This window comes from Sarcophilus harrisii, chromosome 5 (assembly GCF_902635505.1).
Source record: "Sarcophilus harrisii chromosome 5, mSarHar1.11, whole genome shotgun sequence".
Taxonomy (NCBI): domain Eukaryota; kingdom Metazoa; phylum Chordata; class Mammalia; order Dasyuromorphia; family Dasyuridae; genus Sarcophilus; species Sarcophilus harrisii.
The window spans coordinates 64,372,105-64,395,025 of NC_045430.1; the positions used below are offsets into that span (position 1 = coordinate 64,372,105).

At 34.8% G+C, this 22,921-nt stretch overlaps 1 protein-coding gene across 3 annotated transcripts in view; it reads right to left on the reverse strand.

Annotated features, from left to right (window-relative positions):
• MICAL3 (microtubule associated monooxygenase, calponin and LIM domain containing 3) overlaps nt 1-22,921 on the reverse strand; it is a 252,128-nt gene that overhangs the window by 167,501 nt on the left and 61,706 nt on the right. For all 3 annotated transcript variants that reach the window (XM_031939707.1, XM_031939708.1, XM_031939709.1), the window contains exon 2: nt 7,639-7,735. The gene's annotated coding sequence lies outside the window, so the exon portion shown is untranslated. The remainder of the gene's footprint in view (nt 1-7,638; nt 7,736-22,921) is intronic.

Here is a 22,921-nt window from a genome sequence, read left to right on the forward strand (position 1 = left end):
TCATACCAAAGAAATCAAATTCTTAAAGAATTGGAAAAATCTATGATAGCTACATCACTTTTTAAAAACACACAAAATAGTTCCATCTAACTATTGGGTTAATAAAATATCCAAACATCAATAGTATATTACTTTACAAATAGAGATCAAAGATGAGGAGGAAGAGGAAGTCAGTCACTGATCTAACTTTGTTATAACAAAGATTGGCAGGAACAAGCTATGAATGCTACTGATGTTGCAAACTTTACAACAGCTACAAACAATGCTAACCTTCCTTCCCACTCCAGTGCTGTCCCCCACAGTTGGGGCAATTGTTTGCAGCATCATAGCACAAAACAAATTTTGCCAGATCAGTATAATGGACATTGATTTCAAATATAATTAAAACAACAACAACAAAAAGATTTGGGTGTTAAAATGTCCCTTGCTCTATAATGGTGCTTTCATGACTAATTTTACTATACAGGATGGGATATGGCCATCAGGATAAAGTCACAGGGCTTATTATTTAGCACATTATTAGCTTATTAGTAATAGCACAAGGCTATTACTGAATCTGTGAAGATAAGTTCTTCCATAGGGGCTCTTTGCTCCTACTGAAATTTCAATGGCATTCAGTATTTTCAATGAAAACTATTAGGGAAACAAGGAATAGAGAATATGCCACACAATCCCAAAGACTTCAAAAAAAGAAAAGAAAAAGACCTCTTTATAGAAGCTCTTTTTGAAATATCAAAGAACTAGAAATTGAGGAGGAATCTCTCAGTTAGGAAATGTCCAAACAAATTATAAATGAATATTATTTTCATGAGAAATTCAGAAAAGGGCAGTTTTGGAAAAGAATTTATAAATTGATATTGAGTAAAGTAAGAGCTCAAGAGAATTAGAGTAAAGATATAAAAATATAAATAAAATATAAAAAATAATAATAAATATAATATGTTTATATATAATAATATATATTATATATAATATTTATATAATAAAATATAAAAAATATAAATAAAAAATATAGCTGATGTATATTATGACTAACAATAATGATGTATATTGTGACTAACAATAATTGTAAAGAACTGATGATTAGTCATGATATCTACTTTCTGATAAAGAATTTATTCAAGCAAAGTAAGATATATTTTTGTATATGATCAATTCAGGAATTTGTTTTGCTCGACTCTACATATTTGTTTTAAGGATTCCCCTCTCCCGTATTGGAAATAAGGAAGGTGGGAGGAAAAGAAAATAAATGCTAAGTAAATGAAATTATGCTCTCTCTTTCAAACACACATTCACAGACGACCCCCAGTGCTCTCTGAATAAGTACTGTGCTCATTCAAAAATATGCTTTAAAAACAAAAGCAAACAAAACAAAACAACAAAAATAAAACAGTTGTGCATACCTTTTGCCCCAGTGAAGAATTATTACTAAATCCACACTCCAAAGTGTTTAAGGAAAGAGAAAAAAGATTCTTATGTAAAAATATATTTTTTTTGTTGTAATTATAGCAAAAAAATTGGACACAAAGGGGAGAGTAGTATTACTTATCAAATCCTGAAGAAATTATATGTAATGAAAACTACTGTGCCATAAGAAATGATAGAATGGACAGTTTGAGAGAAGCCTGGAAAGTCTTGCATAAATTAATGCTGAATCAAGTGAGCAGAATCAGAACAATTTATAGAATAATGATATTAAAAAGAAAGACTAAGACTAAGAACTACCAGGTATGATTAAACATGAGCAATGAGGAAACCTGCCATCCTGTTGGCAGAGAGATGATAGAATAAAGATGCAGAATAAGGGAACTTCTCAGAAACAGACAATATGGGAATTTGTTTTGCCTCACTGTATATTTGTTACAAAGGATTTCTTTTTTTTCCTTCCTTCTCTGATCTCCTCTATTTGGGGTTAAGATGGGAGGAAGAAAAAGCCTAAGGAAAGAGAAGGAAAAGAGATTAAAAAAAAAAAAAAAAAAAAAGTAACCAGTATTGTGGGTTTTTGTTTTTCATGCACAGAAGAAAAAAAAAAAAAAAGCATCATAAGCAGGACAACTCTAAAGTTATATGTTGAACATTAAAAAAAAACAAACTGCATATAAGAGCTCTATTGTTCCTTTTTTCTGTCCTATTAAAATAGTTCAGAAAAAATCATTTTATTTGATGTTAAATTCAGAATTTAAGAAAAAAATATAATTTTCCTATATTTTCCCAAATTTACCAGGATCTACTGAGTATCTCCAAAGCTGAAATGCTAAAAACTGGTGAGAAAGATTTGGCTTAGAAACAAGAATGTCACTGGAAGGACTCCCTTGTGAGCAACTTGAGACTCAGGATCATTGTACATAGGAAGTGTTTTTAAAAAAGCTTTAACAAAAATTAACAGAAAAAAGAAAATTTAACACACTGCATACTACTTTGCCAAATGCAAATAAAGTTACAAATGTCCCCGGAAACATACATCAGAAGAAAGGTAACACCAAAAGTATTAGACATATACATGAGTATATCTTGATAATTGAATTCTTCTGCAAGCATGCCAAATGAGAGAAGCACCACAGTGTCTTAAAAGTGTTATAGGCCTAAAAAGCCTGATACTCAACAAAATCCGCCTTATTTAGTGTCAATCAAGCTCACTTCCAAGTCACCAAAACAATTTCCCTAACTTGAACAAAATAATGCTGAAATTAAAAAAGTGGGCAAAAATATTCTAAGGATTGATATGCTCCAGTCACAGAATGAGTGTCATTAACATCTCTCATCTCTCCTTAACAAATGAATACAACTATGAAAAGAGGGTTTCTTGGGCCCTTTCCTAATTCTTCCACTTGTCCTTCTGAAATTACACGTGTATATGTCTCTCTAGATAGAATACAAGCTCCTTGAGGGTCAGAAGAATCACTTTTGTTTTGTGCCTAACACAGTACCTAGCACATAGTGAAGACAATATAAATTTAAGGATTAATTATCATTCTTTAGACTAGGGCTTCTTAAACTTTTCCCACTCTTAATCTAAAAATTTCTCAGGGGAAAAAGGGGTTCTCGAGTATAAAGTATATAAGATAAGCAGACAAATCAAATATTTACTGATAAAAAAAAATCACAATGTCACAACCCTGACATTTACCTACATGACCCTATTTAGGGTTGAGGCTCACAGGTTAAGAAGCTTTGCTTTAGACACAATCTGATTCAGTATCAAAAAAATTGTTTTAAAAATCTTATATATTGAAACAAGATGAACAAAGAACTCAAAATTGCTTTCTTAAAAACTATAAAATAATCAACTTACCCCAGATCACTAGAAAAAGGCCCACATACTTTCTTGTATTTTTTTCATCACAGATGAAGAGCAGTAAATATGGCAAAATAGGAGGAAAAAAGGAGAAAAATCCAGCTCTCTCCTACAACTCTTCACACAAAGATCTAAAAAGAATACTAGACTGACTAGTGATAAGGAAATACAAGGAGTGAGTCATTTTTCCAGTCCAGGTCAGCACAAGGAATCAGCGGTCTGTGGGCACTGGGAACAGTCTAGCCAGGAAGGTGCCAGCTCGGGCCTTGAAGGAAACCTACAGATGTACAGGGTCAAAGATCCATCCGAGACAGGCTTGAAGTTGTGCTGGAAACAGGAGACCAGGAAAAAAAGAGAAACAGGAAACAAAAAGCAGCCCTGTTGATTTAATTCCCTCACTGGATCTATATAAATGAGGAAAGTACCTGCATATAGAAATAAATGGAAAAGCTGTATATGTGAATTGGGGAAGAAGCAGGAAAGAGAGAGAACTGTGTAGCCATGACCTGGGGTAGGGACCCCAATACAGCTCCCAGCCTGGTCTGAGGTCTATAGCTAAGTAAGTAGGGTAGAGAGGAGAGACCAAAGGGGAAACTGCAGTTCAGTTATTCTAAACTATAAAGCTTTCCTGAAGCTGAAAAGGGAGAAAGTCTAGTGAAACACCAGTAAGAGCAAGCTGGAGTCAGGAAGCTGAAGATCTTTGACTAAGAAGTAAAAGCAACAATTAGACTTCATTCTAGATCAGACCACTTTGGGAGCAGGCCTGAGTTACCTTTGAGATGCCTAAAGAACACAGAATACTCAGAAAAAAGCAGCAGTAGGAACTAGGAGAATACATATAATATATTATACATATAAATATCATTATAAATATATATAAAACCAAATAAACCTTAGACATTCCCTCCTGAAGTTCATAGAACCTGGCCCTACCACAAAACCAAACTAAGAAGTAAGAATGGAAGAATGAGAAAATAAACAAGCTAATAAATGGAGGGAGAAGGGAGGGCAGGGGGGGCAGTGGGGATGTGCAAACAACACACAGAAAAAGAGAATGACTACAAATCATCCGAAAGAAAAGCCTCAAATTAATATATTGAACACAAGGTCAACTAGAATTCCTGGAGGAGATGAATCAAGAGCTTAAAAAGAAAAGTTAGATAATTTTATAAATGAAATGAGAATGCTAGAGGAAAACATTAGGAAAAAAATGAGATTTGGAGTAAAGATTTGGAAGGAGAATTAATAGCTTAGCACAAGTATAAAACTTGAGAAACAGACTCTTTTAAATGGACTAAATATAAGTTAATGACTCTTAGCCAACAAGGAATATTAAAACAAAATGAAGAGTGGAGATAAGATGAGAAGAGAAAGTAGTATCTCATTTTAAAAATAAAGTATTTGGTTCCTGTTAAAAACAGATGTTGATCATTGGAATAAATTAGGCCAGTGGTCCTCAAACTTTTGTTCTCAATATCTTTATACTATTAAAAATGATTGAGGATCTGTTCAAAGAGTTTTTGTTTATGTGGCTTATAGTTATAGATATTGATCACATTAAAAATAAAAACTAATTATGAATTTGTAGACTCTGAAAGGATTTCAGAGATTTTCAGGATGCTCTGGACCAGACTTTGAGAACCACTGAATTAGGCAAACCATAAAGTGAAGCAACTGAATCTAGTAATCTATAGTTAAGTCTAATCAAGGAATATTTCCTCCTTACTGCCTATGGGTAGACATACTGAGAAAATATCTCTACTAGGATTTAAAAAAAAAAGCTTCATACCCACCCTATGCTCTTAAAATTACAGCAATCCTGAAGCTGAGGCACCAAGGCTCAGATGAGTAGGAGAACATGGCCTAGCATGCTTCCCTATACTGTGATTTTTTTTTTCTGTTCTTGGAGGAGTTTATAAGGCTCAGAAATAAAGCCAACTACCCACAAAGTCTGAGTCCGGACTAGCCAACTTAGCTCCCCAAGTAGCAAATGGAGCTCTCCTATCAAGCTATGGGCAAAAAAAGGTTGTAGGTAGGACTTCACAACCTGCCAGAATAAAGAGCTGAAAAAACTTGAAAACCCTCTATTAATGAACATATACTTTTATTATACATCTTGTTTCTGTGAACTAAATTGTCTAGAGTTCCGAGTTAAAAAAGAAGCAAGAGTTTAAGTGAAAGGGGTGGAAAATGGGAATGGCAACAATAGGAAGGAAATAAAGGAGAAAAGAAATTCTACTTCAACTTTATTCTAGGATACGCCACCCAACTGAAAGCACAGAGTGTTGGGGAGAAAGTAAAGGTGGCTGACAAAGGCAGCACAGATACACCTGGATATTTACCGTGTCAAATTCGAGTACTGCCACACTACCCCTTTCTTATTTATATACCAACCATCTGATCTTACAAACCTGTATTCAGAATCTCTCTTAGAATTGCCCCACCAAAAAAAAAAAGAAAAAAAATCAGGAAAGCTGCCCCAACATAAAGAGCTGAGCAGTGTTCCAGAGACGTGACAGAGCAGAGTGCCTAATCTCAAAGCCAGTGTATGTTTGTACAGGAAAATGTAAACCAGCTGTAATGTTCTGTCTCCTCCAGGGTGAAGTTACACCACAAGTCATCTAAAGATAGTCCAGTGATTGTATGTTTTCAGGGAAGCACAGAATTAAGCTCTGCCTAAGCAAGCTAAATAGGGCCATGGGGTGTGAGTGACTGAGGCTGTGGGGACAGCTTCAGAGTTTCCCTTCACATGACAAATCAAAGCTCTGGCTGCTCAAGACAGATAAATATAGCCCAGTTTCACCACAACAATTCCATGGACTGGGGACAAAGGTATGGCAAGGCCTATGTTCCACCAACAATTCCTCCTGCGGAACACACCACAGCTCAGATTACTGAACTGGTTTGATTTATTGGGTAGAAACCTGTGGAGGTGCTGGACAATTTCCATGGTTAGGACCATGCTAATGTAGATTTTACTTTTTAAGACACCTGTCTAAGGTACAGTAAATAAGGCTGGATTGTGAATACCATTTTGCCCCTGAACCAAGACAAATTAATGAAATTGAAATATATAAGCCAGTTTATACATACTCCATATACAGGCTCCAGGTATCCTTGAGAACAATTACCATGGGCTTTTCATGGAAGAAAGTATCCAAGGATATTATGTAAAAAGAACATCATCTGATGGCAACATTTGTTCCATGAAGTCCCTCTTGAGCTAAAGCAAAGCCTTCCTAGATTAACTTACTTGTTTAGAAGGATAGATATAGAGAACTTCTCCATTAGCTACTGTTCTCAATGTCTCAATTTGTGGATAAAGAGCTTAAGAAAAAGGTGGCACTTGAATACCTTCCAGGAGACATCTCTCAACTCTTTACTAAACTTTGTGGATAAAGATGTCCGGTTTCAATTCAATTCAATTCAAACAGCTCTCCCCAAAATTACCAAAATCTCTTAATTGCCAAATCTAATGGCTATTTCTCAGTGTTCATTGTTCTTAACCTCTATGATCACCTTTTTCTCCTGGATACTTTCTCCTCTGCTAGTGCTACCAATGGGATCATTCCTTATCGGTTTTGGGTTGTTTGTTTTTGCTGGATCTTTATCCACACCACTCTCACTATGTATCTCTTTCAAAGCTTTGTACCTGGGCCCTCTTCTCTTTTGCCATTACACCAGCAGTAGCGAACATCTAGCTTTTGGGTTTTATAAAGTCCATAAAATCATTTCCTAAGGTAACTAACAAGTTTCATCACAGATGAAAACCAGTAAATATGGCAAAGTAGGAGGAGAAAGGAGAAAAGTCCAGCTCTCTCCTACAACTCTCCTACAACACAAAGACTTCAAAGGAATACTAGACTGACTAGCGATAGGGAAATCCAAGGAGTGAGTCAAAATGTCATTATATTAATTTTGACAAATCTACAGACTCCAGTCTTTAAAAAAAAAATTATTAATATTTTTTCCTCTAAAGACAATCTCCCTATCTCACTCATACTAGAACTACAGAAACTTTTTCTTGGGCTCGATACTGCTACTGTTTAATCCATGAGCTCTGACTTGCTCTGTTTCCAACCTGGGCCAGTTCACTCCTCAGTTCACTCTCAGGGGTGCAATATATTGATAACAGACTTAGTGAAGATACTGGGTCATCGGAGCCCTCTGAAACTCAGAATTCCTGAATTCAACAGATCAGCTTCAGCTGGGATCATAAATGTGTGCCACTATGACTAGCTTTTTAAAAGTATAAAATAAAACACCTAAGATTACAAAGATTTCAACAAATTATAATGAAATACCAATTATCAAAATAAAATTTTAAAACCAGGTTTACATACCCCAGGGTAAGAATCTCTGCCTTTATACTGTCTTGATTGGTGATCACATCAGCTCTGATGAGTTCAATTATCATCTCCCAAGCTTTCCATTTTCTTCCTTTAACAGTGAAAAAGCCTTCATTAGGAACTTTGCCAAGTAGATTTGTTAACAAACTCTTTAAACACTAGAATAGACCAAATTAAGTTAATAATTTGAGAAGACCACAAGAATTATTAAAAAAAACTAAGTCAAAACAGAAAAATATAAAATATCTCATATAAAAAACAAATTACCTAGAAAACAAAAAGGGATGATGATTTAAGAACCATGGATTACTTGAAATCTATAATGACAAAAAAAGAATCTAGATATCATATTTCAAGAAATCATTAATGAAAACTGCCTAGACATAGTACTGGTACACAAAAAATATGAAAACAGAAAGAATTCATTTATTTTTTTTTCCCAGAAAGGAAACCCCTTCCCTCCCCCCGCAAAAAAGGGAAAACTCTGGAATGTTAATGCCAAAATCAAAAGTTTCTGGATAAAAGAAAAACAACAACAACAACACATATTGAAAAACTACAGTCAGGATCATACAAGATTTATCAGTATCTACTAAAACCAGAGGATATCATGGAATGAGATATTCCAAAATGCAAAAGATAAGCTCTACCAACTTTGAACAACTAGCCAAGAAAAACGAAGTATAACTTTACATGGAAAACAATTGGATCATGAATGAAATTCAGAACTTTCAAATGATCTTGATTTTTTTTTTCTTAAACTGGAAAGAAACTGTGAAACAAATGAATGAGTTGAGAAAAAGAAAATAAATACAATAAATAGTTGGAAGGGTCTTTATAATGGATGAATTATTTATGTTCTAAAAGAAGGGGAATAAAAGAATTCTATCATAGAGTCACAGAGGTCATCAAATGGGAAAGAAGATCAAAAGTATCCTATCTTTATGATCTAAACTCAGAAGGCCCTTTATTAATGTCATGTGCAATCACCTCAACCTACCACTACCTTCCTTTCCATTCTCCATCCTATAGGTAACCAGTTTAACTATACATTGTGATACACCAACATCTCCTTGCCTACTACTCATGGGCCAGTGATCAAAGCTGAAGGAAATCAATCAACCAAGCCAAGTGGGCCTACAAATGTATTCTCTAATCTGAATTGCACTTTTATTATTACAACAATAAAATCTATTTATCTTCCATGATTTCCACATTCTACCAAGTCTCTTCTAAATCTTTGCTCTTCTCATGCCTCCCACACCATTTCCTTCATTGCTCCTAGAATAAAATGCAAACTCATTTTGTTTTTCATTGTCCTTTACAACTTGGTTCCATGGACAATGAGATGGTGCAAAGGATACTGGGCCTGGAGTCAGGAAGACCGAGTTCAAATCTGCCTCAGACATTAGCATCATTTAATCCTATTTGCCTCAGTTTCCTCCTTTGTCAAATGAATTGGAGAAGGAAATGGCAAACTACTCCAGTATTTCTGCAAATTCCAAAAGGGGTCATAATGAAATGAATATGACTGAAACCAACCAACAACAAACACCTTGGTCCAATATATCTTTGCAGCCTCTTCACACATTGTTCTCCTTTCAAAGTTCATGTCATATTGCCTATATTTTTGTTCTTCACTCATAACACTGTGCCAAGACCTTTTCATATGAGGCACACAACATAAAAAATAATTTTAAAAAAAAAGCATAGGAGCCTAATATTTGATAAACCTAAAAATTCTAACTATTAGGATAAGAGAACTCATTGATTCAACAAAAAATTTTGGGAAAATTGGAAATTTATCTTATCTGGTAGAAATAAGGCTTAGACCACCAACACAGTATATAATAAGATAAGCTAGAAATAAGTATGCAACATCATAAATAAAGAGGAGCAAAAAAAAAAAAGAAATAACCTGCAAGATCTATGGATTAAAAAAAAATTCGTGACTAAACGCGGGATAGAAAAGCTTCTGGAATGTAAAATGGACAATTTTGATGACAAACAAAACCAATCAAGTAAAAATTAGAAGATGAAGAAGGTAAATTAAAAGAGGGAAAAGCCCAAAATGTTGCAAATTTCTCCAATAAAGATCTCATTTCTAAGCTCTATAAAGAACTGATTCAGAACTACACTATTACATTTCTAGAAACTTGATATGTACTGCTCTACCAACCCTATGTTTTCTATGAGATTGTAAGTTTCTTGATGGCAAGGGCTATATATATATATATATATATATATATATATATACACACACATATATACATATATATCTATATCTATATATATATATAATATATATTGGTATTGTATTCTGAGAGTCTAGCAAAATTTGCCTAGAATAGATATTTATATATATTTGTTTAATTGAATTAGATTGAATGTTGTAGATCTTTGGTCAGTTAATGTTAACAATGCATGTTAGGGCCCATCTCATCCTTTCAATGTTATACAGTTGCCTCGGGGACACAAACAAGGCCGTCTTTGGAACTCTGGTATATCTGCAGGAGTTTGCTTAGTTCCTTAGGATACTTCTCCAAGGATTTGTTACATCGATCTGGGAATGCAGCATTGGGTTAAACCACTGAACCTTTTGGGACCTTAATTTCCTCAATAATAAAATGAAAGAACGGGGCTATTTGGGGGAAAAACAAAACAAAACAAAACAAAAAAACAACCTGATTCAAATTAAGAATAAGAACCACTTCCCAATGCTCAAAGATAAATGGTCAAAGACTATATAAACAGGTACTTTACAGAGGGGGGGAAAAAAACCCAAGCTATCAATAGCCATATAAAAATGCTTTATGCCCCAAAAGTTATTAAATTGTACATAATATTAATGAGCCTACATTTAAAGAGATCAAAAAAGAACACATGTACAAGAAAAAAAGAAAAAAAAAAACACATTTATAACAGCTTTTCTGGGAAGACAAAGCACTGGAAATTAAGAAAGTACATGTCAATTGAATATTAGCTGAACAAATTGAAATTGTAATGGAATACTTCTCTGTACCATGAAGAAATGATGAAGGGGACAGTGTCAGAGAAACCTAGGAAAATTTATATTGATCTATTCTTAAACTGGGTCTAAATTTACTCACCTTTTTAAAACTGTAACTCATTGTTTCTAGTTAAGTTTGACTCCAAAAAGTAAAACAGATTGATCACCCAAATGATAGCCCATTTTTCCACTCTAGTATTAAGTTTCCATGAGTTAAAGGACTCAATATGGGACAGTTTACCTTGATTATAGCTGAACTCTCTACCCTCCTGTGAAAATGGAGCATTCTTCACACACACACACACACACACACACACACACACACACACACACACACACTTTCTCTCCCTCTCCCTTTCCCTCTCCCCATATATATAAATAAAGATGAAACTAACATTGAAAACCTCAATATGTATTTCCCAAATTCCCTGTCTCTTCTTCCCTAGATCAATCCAAATAAGGGGCTCTCTTCTATCCAGGTATGTATTCAAATGTAAGGAAATGAGCAAAAATTTACAAAGCCTGCTAATTCACCCCCTCCAGGGGTGGGTCTTTCTCTGCCCTTTTCTTCCATTCTCTATCTCTTCAGCTCAACAGTATCTCATTACAAAGAGCTTCCACAAAAGTTCATATGTTCAACCTCCTTCAATACAATCAAACTCTTAGGGATTTGAAGTCTTACAGAAAACTTAGTTCCTGATGCAACTGGTCAGTGTTTGTATTTGATGCACAGTATAATACAGATTCCCATTCTGACTTCTGTGAAAATTCACACGTAGATTTTATGTGCCTTTCCAATTTTTTTCTCTAGACTACTGTAAATATCGCCAATTCTTTCCAATTCTTAAAATCCTTTACAATTCTTGTTATCCTTCTAATATTTTTCAGCTTATCAATTTCCTTCCTCAAAAACGTGGCATCCTGAGCATACAACACATTATATTATCTAACCAGGAATTAATCAAGAAGAACCTATTATAGACTGAACTCTGTGCTAGGTACCAAGGACAAAAATACAAAATTAGAACAGCAAGCTGCTTGAAAGTGGGAACATTCTACTATAATTTCGTTTCATTCACCATTGCTTAAGGCAATCTAAGAGTACATTAGTTTTTTTGGCTGACAAAGCATAAGTACACACATTTATGCTAAAGTAATAGCCCACCAGAATCATCAACTTCCTTTTTAGATAAAGCACTATCTAGCCACAGCCCTATTTCACAAGACCAATGCTAACCATGCTACTCATTTGGGGTCATTTGTGAACTCGATAAGGATACCACCTTATTATGCCTTTTTTCCATGTTGCTGATAAGAAATGTTAAGTATAGATCCCTGACACGTTCTATTAAAGAGCATTTTATACCATTAAAATGTGGTTTCTTGGGAGCAGATTCCATGTTTTTGCCTTTGTTTGTATACTCAACTCAGCTTTTTTAGCAGGCACACAGAAAGGAAAATTTTTTTTGATAGATTTCAGACTGACTTCAAATCACTAACGACTACTCTTTGGGTGCAGCCATTCAGTCAAGTCAAGTTATCTTAACCATAATGTTGTTTAGCCTATTATCTCTGCAATCTGCCCACAAGAATAAACTATGACTTTCTCAAATATTTTGTGAAGTATTAGTTCAATGATATTTAAAGCAGTCCACCATTCTGATTATTTTAAAAAATGAAAATAAGAAAAATAGGAAAATGGAGTTAGTCTGGCATGACAAAGTCTTTTAAGAATTTATAGAAAAAATTTAAGAATTTATAAAAAATTACTTTTTGTAATTTTAAAAAATATTTATTAACCATCCCTTCAAGAATACATTCTAAATTCAACCAATAGCTCAGCTCACTAGGCTACACTTTATTATAAGTATTACTTTCTTCCCCTTCCAGTGAAGTGAGGCATCATTTGCTTTCTCCAATAATATGGTAACTGTCCTATTTCCCCCAAATCTTTGAGAGATCACTAATTATAGCTTAGCCTAATAATAATAATAATAATAGCTTTGCCTCCTAGGATATATTTCATTTGGAATTGCTAACTTGAATCTATCAAGGCCAACATTGTCAGAGATCTCTTACTATCTTGCTAAAAGTGGTCATTTTTGTCCTATCCTTTCCAGTCTAGATTTCCTTGGCAGGGAAAACAGAATTAAAATAAATATTGAACAGTTCAGTTCCATTGTCCATCATATTTCAATTTCTCCATGGCTAAATCACACCCACACACACCCACACACACACCCCTTAGTTTTCCTTCTCAATAGTCCTTCTGGGTCTGGTGACTTGAATTCATTGAGGACAGTTCTGCTAATTCCCTCCCTATTATGCTGATTAACTTTAATAGCTTGCTTGGTAACAACAATGTTGTATTTGAGTTTTGTGGCCTTTTAGTACTGTCTTTATTTACACTGTTGTGATCATCACTTACATTGTTCTTTTGGCTCTGCTTTCTTCACTCTAAATCTCTTTAGACAAGTGTTCCCACACTTCTCTGAATTCTTCATTTTTATGATGAAATAGTATTCTGTTACATTCACAAAGCACAGTTTGTTCAGATATGCCCCAATCACTGGACACATATTTTGTTCTGGGTTTTTTGTTATTGCAAATAAAATGGCTTGTAACTGAAAAGATATATACTAACAGTCAAGAATTAGACAGCAGCAATGACCATTTACTGAACACCTACATGCTAGGTTACAAAAGCTTGCCTTTGAAGAGCTAACATTCTATTGGCAAAGAAACATGGCAGAGAATACTTGGGTAAAGAGCAGAGAAAGAACTGATGCTATATCGACCACTTCAATTTGAAGGGAAAGAAAAGGGATGAGTTCAAGAAATAGAAGGATAAAACAACAATGCTGGACTCACGCCTTCCCTGACTGCTCAAAAATTTTTATATACCTACTGAAAACTTTTCTCTCCAATATATTTTGCCAGATTTTTTAGGATGTGCTGGTGGCTGAATTGTTCTTAGAAGAACTGAGTTCTTCTAAGTAAGTAAGAACAAGTGAATAGAAAACAGAATCTATAAAATCAGCATACTAATGTTCCAGACTAAATCTAACAAGATGAAATTTAAGGGGTATAGGAAACTCTTGGGGCAGCAAGGTGGCATAGTGGAGTGCCAGCCCTCAAGTCAAGAGGAGTTGAGTTCAAATATGACCTCAGACTATACTTAATACTTCCTAGCCCAATGACCCTGGGCAAGTCACATAACCCCAACTGACTCAGCAAAAAAAACAAAACAAACAAAAAAACCCCACCAAAAACCACTTTTCACTGGATACAGAAATTCATGGGTGAAAAAACTCCCTTTACCAATGCAGGTGAATATTATTTAAAGAGCTATTTAGAACACAGAGTTTATATAATTTATCCCAGATCACACTACCACTATGTGGATCTCAGGTCAGATATTTCAGATATTAGATCCTAGGTCAGTGCTCTATCACAACATGCTTAAGGGAATATCTTATACTTATATTTTAAACAACATGTTTCATAAGCACAAAATGAAGAAGACACAGGTCTAGAAAAGACCTAAGGTTTTGTGAAACTACAAGTTCTTTAAGTCAAGAAAGTTATTTGCCAGGCAAAAAAAGTTAATGTGATTTGCCTTCGATTGCAATAAACTGGAATATTCTATATATAAGAACTTGTTTTTCAAGAACCTGAAGGACTATGTTGTGAATTAGACTCATTTTATTGATTCCTCAGGGAAAAACTGGGATCAATAGTTAGAAACTTTAAATAGCATATTTAGGTTACGAGTCATGAAAATCTTGGAGCTAAACTAGATTGGATTGTGTTGGTAATTACTAACTAATTTATCATTTATAGAGTTCTTCAAGTGAAGGCTAGATTACCACACCTTTGTATATATTCTCGTGAAAATTCCATTTCTAGTACTGGATGGACTGGATGGTTTCTGAGGTCCTTTCTAACTTTGCCTTTAATTTCAAATAATGTTATTATCAAATCTATTAAAAACAAAAAAAAGGCCCAAGTAGCAACTCAACAATAAAGTTTTGTCAAGGATCATTACAATAGGAGCTCTGTCCCTAGTAAAAATAGCACAGGAAGACACTAATTTCTATTGAAACGGGGGGTTTAAGTTAAATAGAATTTTCTTGATGGTAGGAAACCCTTCTGAACTGTATTCCTCTTAAGATAATGAAAGGGTTCTTTTGGGACACAGTAAGCCATTCAGCCAACTCTGAAGGGGGAAGGGGAAAATGCCTTCTAAGGTCCCTATACATCCCAACATACTATTCTAGATTATCTCATGGGGCTACTTGCCTATATCAGTAATTTGTTGTCTTACTAAAATGAAGATATATATCATGCTGGGAAGGGATTTATTACCAACAAATAATAGTTCACCTGAAAGAATTTTATATGCATTGTCTCATTTCATCTTTACAAGCATTATTATCTCCATTTTATATAAAATGAACAGAGCCTACTTTACCAGCAGCCAAAACATCAGTAATGGTCAGAATTCAGTAGCAGGTCCGACTTGAAGACCATAGTTCCTTCTACTACACCAAGCTGCCTTTCTTTAAATATCCAAAAAGCCTTCAAGGTACAATGAAAATATGAGTGGTCACTCCCAATTATAGTCCTAACTAAAATGTAATTGAGAAATATTTAACAAAAATTTAAAAATGTACTAATGCTAATTTGTGGTTTTCTGGATCAACACACAGCTTTCAGGATCCATTTCTGTTTGAATTTGACATTTCCTAGCATGGACAGTATATAACTAGTCTCCACATTTTATATATAGTCATAACTTTTCCCTTATCAGCACATTCATGATAGCTTGCTGTAGGTACTCAGATAAAAAGACCCTTGTAAACACTAAATATGTGTCAATATTTAATTATTCATTAACCCCAGGATTTAAACCTTACCATTCCTCCCACTCCCATCTCCCAGTACATTTTGTGGTATACTTTAGGGATAACTATTTTTTATTAGCTTCAAACAAGAAATGAGTCCAAATTCAATACATACAGTGATAATAAAACGATATGCTGACATTACTTCATTATAGAAAAAGAATCATTGTTAACTTCAAACAGCCTCAACACCCTTGCAAGATATCTTTTGAGCTGAGGTAGAATTTAAGATAGCGGGGAGGAAGAAAAGAAGCGGTAAAAGAGAGAGAACTGAGAGAAATTTAGGAGGGTTTGCAGGAGTTAATGTAGACTGAAATGAGTAGAAACAAGAGAACAAGAAGGAAAATGCTGAAGAGACAAAATTGAACTCACTTTAGTGGATGAAAGGTGAAGTATCTATCCCTTCTTTTAATGGGGAAGGGTGATGGATTAGAGATGTGGAACCAGTCAATAAGCATTTACTGAGCACCTTCAGAATGACAGTTACCATGCTAAGTACTGGGATTTCAAAGACAGAAAATAAAATGAGGATTCTACATGTGCAGAGATAACAATATACAAAGAAAATAAGAAATATTTCTTTTGGGACACAATCTTTTGTGATTGCCAGACATGATTAATTTGTATGATACAGAAATTTTTCTTTCTCCTCATGACAGAGAAAATGGGCTCATATTGCAAGAGAGATTTAAAAGCAAACTTCATCGAATGCCATGGAATATGTTTTGTTTTGTTTTTTTAAATTGAACAAGATGGCCAAAAACTCCTCTGAATCTCTAAGACTTCCTTCCTATAGTCACTGTAGCTCCACATACCTTTTTCAGCAAAACTTGAAGTCCATACCACACCAAAGAATAATCAAGAAATCCAAGGCGAAATTAAAGCAAATAAGTTCTTCCACCCCAGAAAATCAAAAAGGTGAGCCAGAAGCCCTTGGGAAACAGGAAAGGGGGCCCCCTGTCCCAAACCAGTACGAATGGAGACTTCCAGGAATACATACAGCCTGCAAGACTGTCCTAACTCAGCAAGAGTAATGGGCTCCTCAGAGAAAAACACAGAATGACCAAAAAGCTCCAAGATGGAGATACTCCTATGAAAGTACTAAAGAAGAGCAGTATCAATGACCAGCAAACAAGCAGTATCAATGACCAGCAAATAACCCCATAGCACTCAACTGGAGAGTCATTAATCCTACTGATTGATCTTCAGGGTCCTCTTGGGTGACTTAGGATAAGGTATCAGGGAACTCAGAGTCCTTTAAGCCAGATCTGAGCAGCACCCAGGTTTTGTTCTGAGGTTTGAAGGCGGAAAGGGAAAGGAGGGGGAAAGAGAAAGGTCATGCTAGTAGAGAAAAAAGAAATAAAGGGGTGGGACTTACTATTTCTCATGGTGTGGAAGAAAACAGTAAACAAGCATGGAAGGGAGGGTGGGGAAGAGTAGACTTAAGCTGAATTTCACTCTTATCAGTATGGACAAAGGCGGGTTGACTGCACCCACACCCACAGGGTTTGGTGTAGAAAGGCATCAAACTCAACAAGGAACAAAAGCAGGGGAAGTTGGAGAAAACAGAAAAGTTAATACCAAGGAAGAAATAAAGGGGAAAAAAATCCTAAATTTAAGAGAGGAAAAGAGAAACTTCTCTTTGTGTGTAATTTATATTTTCTGTTAGGCAACTTAAGAATAGATGAAAAAAAATTGTCATGATAAAGTGGAATATTATTATGAAATAAAACAAAAGAGGCAATTTCAAAAAATTCCGAGTAATGATAAAGCTTCAATTTTAAAGACTTGAGAATTCTGATACAGTTCAATGACTGACCAACTATCATTTCTTCAGAAGAGCTATATAATAAGGCACTGTGACAGAGAGGAAGTTCAAAAAGAAACATTTTTGGACATTGCCATGTCCATTCATTTTATTTAACTATGAATATTTGTTGCAAGGGTCCCCCCACCCCTTTTCTTCTCAATTAATGGGAAAGGGTGATAGAAAAGAATGGAAAAGTTAACAAAATAATGACATCAAGAAAAAAAGGCCACAGAAACTTTGTTTTAATGTACAGAAGTGAACAGAAGAAAGGTCTGATGTAAACACAAGACAGTTTTGAAAACTATAATTTCTAAATTGCAATATGAAGGGATTGATTGGATGAAGTATTTCTCAGTATTGAGTCACATGATCCCTGTTCCCAAAACTGGGACCCTGAAGAGGTCCTTTAATCTCTGAAGGGATGAACTTTGAACCCTTAAGATACAGGAAGTGACATGACCCGGAGGGAGGCAGCCAGCATCAGTGACCGTTGGTCAAGGATGGTTCCCTCCATTTAGTTCCGCCCATTTAGTCTATTCAATGAGAAGTCTTTAGTCTATCCAATGAGTCTTTTGCATTTAAACCCTGGACAAGCCAGAAACTGGCCAGGTTCCAGGAACACATGGCAGAGTTGAGATGGCTCCCAGGTGTGTGTCTGGGCCTCTCTCTGCAGGGATTAAATAAATGCTTTCTCTTTGTACCTGATGTTGTCTCTGATTAGTTAATTGGGAAGGGGGTCTTGCACCCAACATGTCCCACACAAATATAATTTATTAATTTTTTTTTTTAAAGCAAGGAAGCTAGTTTCAAGAAAATAGTCTCAAAATAATTTTTTTCGTTTTCTCCCATGAATAGAGAAATGTCTTCTTTATTGGTGTTCAGATCTCTGAGTGTTGCATAAGCTTAAAATGATAAAAATTTATATTGACTAGTACAAATACAATTCTAGCTAGACATCTTAGTGATGGGCATTTGTTACAATAAGATTCCAAAAGGCTGCTGCAAAACAGTAACAAAAATACTGTTCAGGACATAGCTTCTCTTTGTGGAATAATACATCTCTCTGAAAGACTGATTACAATAATACTATTTCCAGCTTTTGCTTGCTAGACCACGTTGTAGTATTAAGGGACAGGTTTTCACCAGAACTAGTCTCTCACTTCAGATTCCAGACAGGGGCAAATTCTCATGCGCCACAGAATCTATCCCTAGAGAACTTTTATCAGACCTGTAACAAATCCAGTACTCAATGCACCTCCAGATAAACATCAAATTTCCATTTTCAGTATACAAATCAATGTCAGGAGTTTTTCACATGAACTATTCCGAGTTACTAAAAAAGCAAGCCACAGAGTTTCCCAACAAAGAAAATGGGGAGATTTAAGAAAAGCAAAACAACAACCAAATAAAAGAATCCCCCAGAATCATACAATTGATTTAAAAAATACATAAAGGATGTGGGACCAAAAAGAAGGATATGTTTGAGATAGACCAAAAAGGAAAGCATTTAATGAATGGTAAATAAATAGCATGAGTAAAGAAATAAATATATCTTTTTGAAGAATAAGATGAGTTCTATTAGGATTGGTCAAAGCAGAAGGAATACAAGTGAAGCCAAGAAAGACTAAAGAAGAAACAAGACGTGGTTAAAAAAAAAAAAAAATCAATATGGCAGACATAATGCAATACTGATTTGATTCCCAGTGTCTTGTTTAGGAGGTCAAGCTAGAGAATCCTGCTACAAGCTAATTAAATGACTTCCGTTCAAGAAGTATTAACTGATTCCAGGAGCTAACTGGTATATTATAATAAAAAGTGGCAAATATGGATTCATTCTACTGTTATTATTTGTCAATTCGATCTTGAAGAGGACTATGACATCAGGGAGGTGATGCCATGACATGCAAGTGAACTGAATTTATGTGAGGGAGGGCTGGGCAAGGTCACCTATTTCACTTTCTCCTCCAGAGCCCTCTGGGTCCAGTGGCCAGATATAGATAAATTCAAATGGATATGGCTTTGGATGTAGTGGGTGATTTTGGCCTTTTTGAGCTAAGGTCTCCTGTAAAGGAGAGGAAAGAGGGAAGACAGGGTAAATATGTAAGAAAGCCAGGAAAAACAGGAAAGATACACAAGTATTTATTTTAAAATTTAGACGTCATGAGCATGGGATATATTGACCTATAAATAAATGTCTTTTTTCTGATTCCAAAATTTAGGTATCAAGACCATATTTGTGTCATAAGGGTTCTCTTCTTGTATCAGAGTAGGATATAAGGAGAGTAGGATCCCTTATACTAATAGATTCAGAAAAAAAAATTGGCAAAATACAAAACTCATTTCCATTAAACAAAAAACCCAATACTAGAAAACATAGGACTAAATGGGCTTTTCCTTCATATGGTAAATACTAAAGAAAACCAAGTCATTGTTATATTGATAGAGGACAGAGAGGGAGGAGAATGGGGATAGTCAGACTCTCCCTGTACACACCAAAAAATGATGAAGAGTAAGAGGATTCAAAAGCACTGAACCCCCTTGAGAGAGTTTCAGCACTCTCCCCATATAGTCCATCAAATGTTGGATAGAATGGGTTTAACTCCAAAAATATATTGGGGTCTCAGGCCAATGTTGTAAGGTATCTCAAAAGAATTTATAGGCTTAGATCATCTCCAAATCAAAAGGCAAAGATTTTATTACTACAATTATAGTTCCCATAAGGGAAGTTTTCACCATTAATAAGGAGAAGGACTCATGTACTAAGTTTTCTAACAGAACTCACAATTAATCAGGAGATAGACACCATAAGGCAAGCAAAGTTAACTTTCTGCCATAAGGCAGGTTGTTCCTAATGTAGCTGCAGAGAATTAGGGGATTATGCCATTCAATGGCAGGCTAACTTTAGAAAAAAGGTGTTAGGGTCCTAATAGGAGTTAGCAAAGAAGTGTGGTACAGTTCTTTATAGGAGAAAAATAACCTCAGGGATCGACATAATTTGGCCTTCTGGTTGGATACAGTAACTAAGGGATGATTTTGTCGATGGAGAAATTCAACAAGGAACACAAAGCCTACATAGGAACAAAAAGTCCACTTAAAGAGATAATCACATTAGTGTTTCTCCCTGCTTGTTTCAGGGAGTAGCTTGTCTTCCAGATTGTTTATTGTAATTCAGGATCTGTCAAGGTCCCTCCCTATGGCCCATTTAGACACTGGGTTACCAAGAAAAAAGGCTATCTATCTATCTACATATAAGAGATATACATATAAGTTATTAGTATTTCTATATATATTACCAACAAAACCAGCAGAAAAATATATAAAAACAAACCAAACTCAAAGCAACTAATTGGAAGTCTACCTACCAAAACACACATAGAAACTATATGGGTACAATTACAAAACACTCTTTAAATAAAGATAGGCTTAAATAATTGGAAAAATACTAATTGATCATGAGGTCAAACCATCATAGTAATAACTGATTATAAGAAGGTCAAACCATCTTAATAAAAATGACAATACTATATAAATTAATTTACTCAGTGCTATATTGAACTATCAAAGGATTTCTTTGTAGAGCTAGGAAAAAAATGAAGAACAAAAGGTCAAGGATTTCAGGTAAATAATGAAAAAAGTAGGTAAGAAGAGGACCTACCAGTATCAGATCTCAAACTATACTACAAAATGGTAATCATTTAAATGGTTTAGCTCTGGTTAAAAAGTAGAGGTAAAACATTTAGACACACAATATACTGAAAAAATAAATGAACAAACATACAAACAAGAGATCCAGTATTCAATAAATTCCGAAATCCTAACTACTGAGCTCACTAAATTAGGAGTAGAACAACACTTCACACTATATAACGGTAAATTACAAATAACTATGCTACCTAGAGATATAAAGTATTATCATTAAAAAAAAACAAAAAAAACCTGAAGGATTAAGGAAGGAAATATCTATTGCAACTATAAATAAGGGAAGAATCAGTGAGGGAACAAAAATAATCACATTAGATCAACTGGCAAGTTTAATTGCCTTCTTATTTTAATCACATTAATTTTGTGCAAACAGTTAAGTAGGCAAAATTTCTCTGACAAAGCTATTATTTCCAAGATATATGAAGAACTGATTTAAATATATAAGCTGTTTTTCAATAACTAAATGATCAAAGGATATAAACAGGTAATTCTCTCTCTTTTTTTTAAAAAGCTTTTTATTTACAAAACATATGCATGGGTAATTTTTCAACATTGATGCAAAACCTGTTCCAAATTTTCCCCTCCTTCTCCCCATCCCCTCCCCTAGATGGCATTTAGTCCAATACATGTTAAATATGTTAAAGCCAATATATGAATACATATTTATACAATTATTTTGCTGCAGAAGAAAAATTGGATCAAGAGGGGAAAAAAGCAACTGTCAAAGGAAGAAATCCGAGCTATCAATAGACATAAAAGAAAATGCTTCAAATTACTTAGTAATTAAAAAAATTTAAATAAAAGCAAGTCTGAAGTTGTATCTCATAATGAAGTTAGAAAAAAAAAATGACAACTGGTTGCGAAATTAAAGAAAAACAAGTACATAGGTATCTGATTCTATCCTGGTACTCCTAGTCAGTCAATAAGTATTTATATTAAGCATCTCCCAGATGCCAGGCACTGTGCTAAGTCCAAGGAATATACAGAAAGGCAAAAAGACAAGCCCTGTTCTCGTGGAGTTGGGGGAGACTACTGAGAGAGAGCGCATGCAACTATATTCAAAATATTCACATGATAATGAATGTAATCAATACATGTGAATGTGAAAGAGGTCACATTCACAAGATTCAGGAAAAAGCTTCTCATAGAAGATGAGATTTAGATGAAGTGAAAGAAGCTAGGGAAATCAAGAAGTGCAGAGGATAATACAGAGCATTCTAATCATAGGAAGTTAGTGAAAATGTTCATAGTCTGGAGGTGAAGTATCTTGTCCTAGAACTATAAGGATGCTAGTGTCTCTGAAGTAGAGTATTTGGGGATGAGGAAGGTGTAAGAAGACTAGAAAGGGGGAGGTATGAAGGGCTTTAAAGAGCATTGTATTTTTATATTTGATTTTGAAAGTGACAGGAAGCCTCTGAAACTTATTGAATAGAATGGGTGACATTGTCAGAAAGATCACTTTGAGAGATGAGTGGAATATGTATACATAAAGGAGCAACTTGAGGTAGACAGTCTGGTTTTTCTTTCCTCAGTGATTAGTTTAGTTCCTGGCATTTAGTAAGCATTTAATAAATAATTTTGAACTGACATTTTTTGGTGGAGCCGTGACTTGGCCCAGTCATTCTGAAAAGAAATTTGGAATCATATCCAAAAAGTCATTTAACTGTGCATACCTTTGATCCAGCAATGCAACCATTAAGGCCAATGCAACAAAAATTAATGAAAAGAGGAAAGGACCTATATATGTACAAATAGTTTTAATAGCTCCTTTTCTGGTAGCAAAGAGTTGGAAGCTAAGGCATCAATTTAAAAATGGCTGAATAAAAATGACATAAGAATGTGATGAAA